This window comes from Saccopteryx bilineata, unplaced genomic scaffold (assembly GCF_036850765.1).
Source record: "Saccopteryx bilineata isolate mSacBil1 unplaced genomic scaffold, mSacBil1_pri_phased_curated manual_scaffold_180, whole genome shotgun sequence".
Classification (NCBI taxonomy): Eukaryota; Metazoa; Chordata; class Mammalia; order Chiroptera; family Emballonuridae; genus Saccopteryx; species Saccopteryx bilineata.
The window spans coordinates 25453-35181 of record NW_027095575.1 but is presented as its reverse complement, the minus strand read 5'-3'; the positions used below and the strand labels follow the sequence as shown (position 1 = coordinate 35181).

At 41.0% G+C, this 9729-nt stretch overlaps 1 pseudogene; it reads right to left on the bottom strand.

Annotated features, from left to right (window-relative positions):
• Positions 1-3092: 3092 nt before the first annotated feature.
• On the bottom strand, positions 3093-9286 carry LOC136318414 (olfactory receptor 7G2-like; annotated as a pseudogene).
• Positions 9287-9729: the final 443 nt, after the last annotated feature.

Below are 9729 nucleotides of genomic sequence, written 5' to 3'. Positions count from 1 at the left end.
GATAAATTTTGTGTTTGTGTATTTCTTTCTTATGTGAGTTTGTCTATGAAAGGGGCGTGACTTTGACAGTGGCTTTTGGCTGTGGGCCTTGAATAGTAGTTACACAACAGCTTTAAAGTCTGTTCCATCTGTCTCTGACCTCCCCCTGCACATTTATGTGCAGGGCTGTGTGTGGGATTGGGAGAAATGGAATGTGGTGAGTGGCTCTGGTTTCTGCCTACCCCAACGTTCCTTCCTTCTGATCAGTTGTTCCCTGGTTTTCTGTCGAAGGCCCAGTGCCAATTCACTGTTGTTCTGGTTGTACTATCAATCAGTTTCTCCTTTTTATTGAAGTTATTGGGTGACACTGGTTAACAAAATTATACAGGTTTCAGGCACACAATTCTACAACACATCTCTGTATACTATATTGTGTGAATCAATCTTGATTACCCTGGGAAGGACATGCCATTCATTTTGATCATAATACTCCGTTTTCCAGTCACACCAGTCATAGGGATCAGTGTGTACATTGACAGTTTTGTTCACCCATTCAAGAGTGTTTTTTGAGTGCCTACTATGTATTAGGTGCTGATATTTCTTGTGGATAGACAGTAAGCTAAATAGTGCTATGAACTTCCCTCTCAGGACTGCTTTTGCTGTGTCCCATAAATTTTGAGTTGTTGTATGTATGTTTTCATTTGTTTCAAGAAAATTTTGGTTTCTTTTTTTATCTCATTGTTAACCCTTTTGTTATTTAATAACATGCTATTTAGTTTCCAAGTATTTGAGTGTTTTCCAGTGTTTCTATTGTAGTTGATTTCTAGTTTCATGCCATTGTGGTCAGAGAAGATGCTTGATACGATTTCAATCTTCTTAAATTTATTGAGACTCATTTTGTGTCCTAACATGTGGTCTATCCTAGAGAATGTACCGTGAGCACTTGAAAAGAATGTATATTCTGTTGCTTTAGGGTGAAAGGTTCTGAAGGTATCTATTAAATCCATTTGATCTAGTGTGTCCTTTAAGTCTGCTATTTCTTTGTTAATTTTCTTTCTTGAGGATCTAGCCAGTGATGTTTGTGGGGCATTAAAATCTCCTACTATTATAGTATTGCTGTTGATCTCGCCCTTTATGTCCATCAAAATCTTCGTTATATATTTAGGTGCTCCTATATCAGGTTCATAGATATTTAGAATAGTTATATCTTCCTGTTGGATTTCTGACATACTCTTTGTTTTAAAGTCTATTTTGTCAGATATAAGTATTGCTACCCCAACATTTTTTCTTTTTCATTTGTATGAAATTTTTTTTTCATCTTTTATTTTCAGTCTATGTGTATCTTTTGTTTTGAGGTGGGTCTTTTGTAGGCAGCATATGTATGGGTCCTGTTTTCTTATCCAGGCAGTTACCCTATGTCTTTTGATTGAAGCATTTAATCCATTTACATTTAAGGTTATTATTGATATGTAGTCATTTATTGGCATTTTATTCTTTAAATCTACATTCCCTTTTACTTGATTCCCCTCCCCCTTTGTTCAGTTTACAGCAGGCCCATTCACATTTCTTGTAGCATTTGTTTGGTTGTAATGAATTCTTTGAGTGGTTTTTTTTTTTGTTTTGGTTTGGTTTTTTTTGTCTGGGAAGCTTTATATTTCTCCTTCAAATTTAAATGTTAGCCTTGCTGGCTAGAGAAGTCTTGGTTGTAGGCTCTTGTTTTGCATTACATTGAATATTTTTTGCCATTCCCTTTTGGCCTCTAATGTTTCTGTTGAGAAGTCAGATGTCATCCTTATGGGGGTTCCTCTGTAGGAACTTATTAGGAAACTAAGTGAATTGATGAGGATATCTGCACATCTTAAAAATGAATCTTATGAACAAAAGAAAAATGTTAACAGCAATCAGAAATGAGAAGATGTGATTGTAACAATGTACACACATGTATATAGAAAGGTTTTATATATAAAAAGTTGCATTCCATAGTAGTATTATGGATACATTTTATTCTTTTTACAATTTGTTTTCTGTATGGCTGTTATATTGTATTTTCAATAATAAAAAATCTGGACTTTGAGCAAGTTTGTAAAGTGGGGTAATATTTATATTTCCCAGCGCGGTGGTGAGGAAGTGGCCTGTGCCCATCTGACAACCCAGACCTCCTTGCAGTGGGTGATTTCTCCTTCCTGAAAGGTAGGAGCCATCAGCACACTTTCCAGGCATTTGCCCTTCAACCCTCTCCAAGGCAGGAGAGTCCCGGGACTTCTGGGTCCCCGCGTTGCGGGGGCTCCCTTCAGGAGGGAACTTTCCGGAGCAGGTAGGGAAGGGTATATTCCACCTACACCTGTGATCCCTGGGTAAGGAGCGAGCTACGGGAACAACCGCCCCTGGGCACCTCCGGTTTGGGGTTAGTTTAGCCACCTTTGAGCTTCGGTCCAGACCCGGACTCTCGGCTGTCCTTCCCAAATTCAGCATCCGTGTTGTGCCCCTCGCTGGGGCCCCAGTGGCAGGAAAAGTCGGATTTACAGGGCGCCTCCTGCGGAAACCTGGAGACATCCAGTGCTCCTGGGTACTCGAATGTGACTTAGCAGACGGGGGCACATGAGTGCCCTTTCAGGTCTCATAGGACGCTCCAGACTCCGGATATGTGCCAAGCGTTCGGACAGAGTCCTCTCCAGCACCCACACGCACCCATCTGGGATCGGGCCGCCGGTCCTTTTCTTTGCTAATGCTATCTTGGGGGGGGGGGTCACGTGCGGACAACAGCGCAAGCTTCCTCCGGGCCCATAAGCCAGGATGGACCCAGGGATGCCACTCGGTTTTCTGGGCTCCGTCCACAACCCGAGGTGAGGCGCGGGGGCCCTTCCCTTGTGGGCTGGAGCAGGGACGGGATGGACGCTGGATCCCCAGGGGCGCGTCTCCCCGTCGGGGCTGGTCCCTGTGGGACCGCAGTACTGTCAGGCCGCTGTGTGCCCTGCGCCAAGGCTTGGGGGTGTCCACTGCAAGTTGTGGGCTGGTGGCACGAGGGGCGGGGTTGGCTGGCGGCGCTGGACCCCCAGCACATCAGTCCGTGGACGCCTTGCATGCCGCGCACCTCTGGCTGGGCAAAACGACTCTTAGGCTGGTTGGGGGAAGCCAGGCTGTGGGGCGCTCAGCGCGCGGGTGCGGGGCACGAGGGGCGTGGGCTGACGGGAGGAGCGTGGATGGGAGTTGGGGGACGGGCGCCTGCACCCGTGCCATATTGGAAAGAGTCGGAGCACCGCCGGGGCTACCACCTCCGCCAGAGCGCGGGTAGAGGGGTGCGGGGAGAGCTGCCGGCTGTCACGCTCCACCAAGCCCAGCAGGAAGGAGGGCGCGAGCGAGCCAGCGCGAGCACTGTGAGCGGAAAAAGTGCCTGTGCTGGGGAATGAAAAGAAAGGAAGAAAGAAAAAGAGCGCGAGACGGAAAAAAGTGAGCGACCTAGGAGCTTGTGCGCGAAAACTCCCTACAGGTAAAAACACGGGGTTGCCGGCTGAGCCTTCCCGCGCGGCGCCCTTCAATGAGGCAGCACAAGTTTGCCAATGAAACCGCTGGGAGCCAAAGGGCAGGGCGGGCGGGCAAGAGTCAGACAGGGGACTTAGTGTTGATCATCTTAGGCATGGATTCTCTTCACAGAAGTGCAGGGAAGAAACTGTAGTAAACACTCGCCCTCATGCCCCAAGCCTTGTCTAAGGGACTTTAGGTTACGGGCTGGCATTATTGTGAGATGGCACTTGAAGTTCTGTCTCTGAGAAGGTCAGAGGAACTGAGTAAGGTCCTGGGTTTCTGGAGAAGAGGGATCTTCTCTGGGAAGAAGCTCAGGTGTTACTTTGTGACGGGGCAGGACTATTGAGTGAGGTGGTCACAGAGAGACTATTTGCTGCCTCTGTATCCCAGGGGGAATAATATTTAAAGTGCCTCATTAGACAAACACTTTTACTGTTATTCGCATCCCAGGAGACTGTACATTCCAAAAGACCAAAACTATAAAAGAAAGAAATTCAGAGTGGCTGATGCTCTAACCAGAGAGGCCAGGTGTTCCCATCCAGGCTTCTCTGTTTCTTTCACATTTATTTCCTATACATTGTACACATGGATATACCTTCTTTCTCCAATTGAATTTCAATCTTCAGGTTTTTAGGTACAAATCATGGCATCTCTATCTAATTAATGATATCAAGAAACCAGATTCTAATTTCAAGTGTGAAAACAGTTTATATATGTGGGTATAAAAATGTATTTATAAGTGTAGAAAACTGCTTTTAAAATGGAATCATTCAAAGATGTTTCTCTCTAAGAGTCAAGAATTGTTTCCTGAACCTGATCTTCTCTTTGTATATTTTATACAGCATATTATAATTTGTAATCATAAACAATTATGACCATAATCAATATAGGCAGACTTCAGAATTTTATAAACACCTTTTCCAATTTCATCACAATAGTTTCTGTGTATGGTACTAGATTAGTCCACTGCAAGGCAGACATGTAGACAGAGACCAGCATGGAGGGGTTTACTGGGGAGTTCTTGGATTAGTCCCCATGGAAGAAAAGGGACTAATGTAGGACTGGGCAGAGAGAAAGTGAATGTAATGGAGTTCCAATGTCAAACTCCCCTCACTCTGCAGAAAGTTCTACAGTGGGAATGTTGCTTCAGAATTGCTGTAAATTGGGGCAATTTACTGAGGAGTCCAGGTCTTACCACCTGCACAGATCAATCATTATATGCAACCCTGGCAAGAAAGAGTGCCCTTAGGTGCACTGGTTCTCTTCTGAGAGGCTGACCCCAAAGGGGACTGGCCTGAGGGGTCTCTGCCAGAAGCACACCTGGAAGCTGGGGCAACAGCTGATTCTCCGTGCAGAGGCCGAAGGCTGTCCCATCACAGAGGCCCACATTTATCTCTCATATATCACCTGTCTCCCTTCTGAGGAATGCACCCTCTCTGAGCACTGGCTTTTCTCTTTCTGTGCAGTTTAATCATCAGCACTTACTTAGCACAGGGCCTGGCAACAGTGTGTTCTCAATATGTGCTAAATGAATGAATAAATGTGTGCATTAGAATCTTGAATATAATTTGACACATTTATGGAGTAAAGACCTAAACATATGATTATTTTCATGAAGTTATGGAAAAAGCATTGGAATACAGTGCAACATCCTTCCATGATGATAAAAATAGTGATGCGAGAATAAAAAGAATATTTCAGAAAGAATCTACAATAAATTAAATATTTAATGGACAAATACTCAAAACATTCTTTTTGAAATCCAAAACAAATATAACTGATGCTGACTAACACTGTTTTCATACAAACAACATACATTGCTCACAAAAATTAAGGGATGTTTTATCACTTTGTATTTATTTTGAAATGTCCCCTAATTTTTGTGAGCAGTATAGTTCAAATTTGAGTCATTAAGAAGAAATAAATGATTTGACTTTGGGTGATGGGCACACAGCACAACCAACTGTTCAAATGATATAGATTGTTTACCTAAAACCTATGAATACTTCTGCATCAATGTCACTTCATTAAATTTAATTTTCTAAGTAAAATTATAAATAAACATACATTAACAAAAATATTAATAAGTAGGTAAATAATGCCAAAAAACTATACATACTTTATTAGAACAAGAGAATGTGTACATTGTTAAGATAAAAAAGGTGAGGTTGCTAAAATCAAAATACTATACAGATATTAATTGCATGACTTTACAAAGCAAAACATATTTAAAAAGGGTAATTTCTAAAAGCCACTATTAATGAAATGATAAATAAATACCTGGAAAGGGGTCTAAGAAAAGATATGAAAACACTTTGTGGAAAAATCAGTAACATTTTACTAAAGAACACAAAAGAAGACCTAAAAAATGGAAAGAACATTTTAATTTTGGATAAATATACACAATATCATAGAGATATTTATTTTCCCCCAATAGTTTTTTAGATTTAAGACCAATCCTGGAATTCTACTGTCCCTCTCTCTGTCTGTATGTGAGAAGCAGATTTTGAAATTTGTATAAAAGAGCAATGGAGGATGATTATTCACCTTGATGACAAATAACAAAGTGAAATATTGGCCTTACCAAATATCAAGATAATATGAGCCTGACCAGGTGGTGGCGCAGTGGATAGAGTGTTGGACTGGGACGCAGAGGACCCAAGTTTAAAAACCTGAGATTGCCAGCTTGAGCACAGTCTCATCTGGTCTGAGCACAGCTCACCAGCTTGAACCCAAGGTCGCTGGCTTAAGCAAGGGGTCACTCACTCTGCTGTAACCCCTGGTCAAGGCACATATGAGAAAGCAATTAATAAACAACTAAGGTGCCACAACAAAGAGTTGATGCTTCTCATCTCTCTCCCTTCCTGTCTGTCTGTCCCTATCTGTCCCTCTCTCTGTTTCTGTCACACACAAAAAAGAAAAAAAAAAGGTAATATGAAGCTATAGTAATTAAAATGTTTGGTTCTGGGACATATAAAAAGTAGTAACAAGAAAAACTTCTCCTATATGAAATTTTTATTGAAGACAAAGGAAGCATTGGATATTTTTTTAATGGTAATGTACCATGTGATCCATCAATCCTACTGTGTATATATCTAAAATAATTAAAATTAGGTTCTAATAGAGGCCCTGGCTGGTTGGCTCAGTGGCAGAGTGTTAGCCTGGCATGCAGAAGTCCTGAGTTCAATTCCTGGCCAAGGCACACAGGAGAAGAGCCCATCTGCTTTTCCACCCTTACCCCTCTCCTTTCTCTCTGTCTCTCTCTTCCTCTCCCGCAGCCAAGGCTCCATTGAAGCAAAGTTGGCCTGGACACTGAGGGTGGTTCAATGGCCTCCACCTCAAGCACTAGAATGGCTCCTTTTGTAATGGAGCAACTCCCCAGATGGGCAGAGCATCACCCCCTAGTGGGCTTGTCAGGTGGATCCCAGTTGGGCGCATGTGGAAATCTGTCTCCCTGCCTTCCCACTTCTCACTTCAGAAAAATACAAAAAAAAAATGGGTTCTAACAGAGATCACCCATGTTCATCACCGCATTATTCACAATAGCCAAGTTAGCTAGGTTATAGAATCAACTGAACTATGTCCATTAACACATGAATGGATAAAGATTTGAGATACACACACACACACACACACAATTTAATATTATTCAGCTAGTAGAAAGAAGAAAATCATGTCTGTAACAACTTGGTTGAAACTTAACATAAGTTTCAACTGTATAAGATCATTTATGAATGAAATCTAAAAAATCCACTTATAAACAGAGTAGAGTGATGGTTACCAGGGTATGGAAGATGGGAGAAATGGGGAGATGTTAATCAAAGAGTATAAACTTCCAGTTATAAGATTAATTTCTGAGGATATAATGTACACTAAAATCTTGCCTCAGGCTCTACTTCTAGAGACCCTGAGAGAAGAAATTGAGTTTAGAGAACTAACATTGTATAAAAAATTATAGAGCTGGAAAACAAGTAATGTTGGGTTCAATCCCAAGTTAAAATAAACTTGGTCATTATGTTTTCTAGTCATTTTAGAATACTCTGGTAATAGAAGAATCAAGCATTGTGGCTCAACAAGTATTTGTATCACTTTCACGCATTCTAGAAACCCTAGCCTAAAGTAAATGGCACAGGATCAGAAAAAAAGATATCCTACCAATGAGTCTCTTCAAGGCTCATTTTATGTCCCTGTTTCTCAGGCTGTAGATAAAAAAATTCATCATTTGAGGAAACACAATGTATATCACAGAAGCCACTACAGTCTTCCTGGGTGAGTCAGTAACTAACTGCAGAAGTAAAGTACACTGCAAAAATAGTTCCATAGAACAAGGAGACAACCAAGAGGTGAGACCTACAAGTGGAAAAGGCTTTAAGCTTTTCTCCTGTTGTTGGCATTCTCAAAACAGAGGAGAGAATTTGAGTGTAAGAAAATGATTCCACACAGAGGAATACCAAGCAAATAGGATTATAACAAGATATATGAGGATGTTATTGATGAGGGTATCAGAACACACAAGCTTAATGACCTGAGCAAGCTCACAGAAGAAGTGAGATATTTCTAGATCATTGCAAAAGAACAGCCACAACACCTTCAAACTGGAGCAGGGCAATTGCAGTGCAAAGGAACAGTGAGAGTAGAATGAGTTGAATACAGAGATGGACATTCATGATAACTGTGTATCTCAAGGGGTGACAAATGGCCACGTAGTGGTCATAAGCCATTGCTGCATGAAGAAAATTCTCAAATCCACCCCAAATCATGACAAAGCCAATCTGGGTGAGGCAGCCTATAAAAGTGATGCTCTGATTCTGTGCTTGGATGTTCACCAGCATCTTTGAGATGATGATTGTGCTTATACAGATGTCAGTAAATGACAGGTTGAAAAGAAAAAAGTACATGGGGGTGTGCAGCTGGGAGTCAGCTGACGGCCTGAATGATGAGCAGGTTCCCAGAATGGTGACCGGTTAGATGGACAGGAATAGGTAGAAGAGGAGTGGCTGCAGCTCTGGATCATCTGTCAATCCCAGCAGCAGGAATTCTGAAACATCTGTTTGGTTTCTAAGTTCCTTGTTGTTGATGAATCTGATGGCAAAGATGGGGTGAAAATAAAATAAAATGAATGGTCCCTAGGCATGTTGCAGTTGCATCAAATGGAAATTTGATAGGCATGTCAATTTCTGGTACCACTTTAGACTTACTGCAATTATCTCTGGGAGTGATGACCAGAAACCTATGTTTTATCAAGCTTTCCAGATGAACTTCACATTTGTAGAGTCTGAGAACCAGCGTTTAAACTAAAAGAGAAAAACCTCTGTTTATATGGTGAACCTAAGAGAATATTCAGATCTTTCCTTCTGATAATTTCTCATGCCATCATCATCTCTCACTCTTTTTCTTTTCTTCCTTCTGTTTATTGGCCCAAATATTTATGGATCACTAATTCTGCTTTTAATCTGTGTCAAATGCTGAGACTGAAACAAGCAAACAAACAAACAAAAAAGACATGACATGTTCTTTCTGAACTATTTCTTTGTCTTCAAACAAACAGAAAGATGTGAATGAAGAATGAAGTTATTCAATCTCTTGTTAGAGTATGGTCCCAAACTTTGACATGCTCAGAATCATCTGAAGGGTTTGTCAACTTACTGATGAGGCAGTTGAGCTTGTCACCCATTTACCCATAAGAACTCTTAGGAAAGTGAAATTGCATCATGAACATAAGTTGATAGAGGGTAGAAAAGACCAGGGTCAGTACATGTTACCTGACCCTGAGTTGATCAACCATTGTTAATGCTGCTGGATAATAGAGAATTGGCATTCCTACACCATCACTCAGATTTTATAATATCCCTTAAAATATTCATGGTGATGTAAAGTATAACATTGTATAACTATGTATGGTGCCAGGTGGGAACTGGAAAACCAAGGGGGAATCAGTTTGTAAAGAATTTGATTGTCTAAACACTTGTACTGGACACTGAAACTAATATAAAATAACATTGAATATAAACTGTAATCGAAAAGTAAAACAATTAAAAAATATATTTATTTTGAACAATGTCACATATCTTTTTCCTTCCCTACAAGATTTTTCACCTCAAGGTAAAGTTGTTACCTTAGAAACAGTGTATAGCAAATTATAGCATCTAAGTATACACTTTCCAATAGATTTAAAACTGTTCCCCATAAAGTTGGAACTCATAAACTCTTTAATGCAGTGGTTCTCAA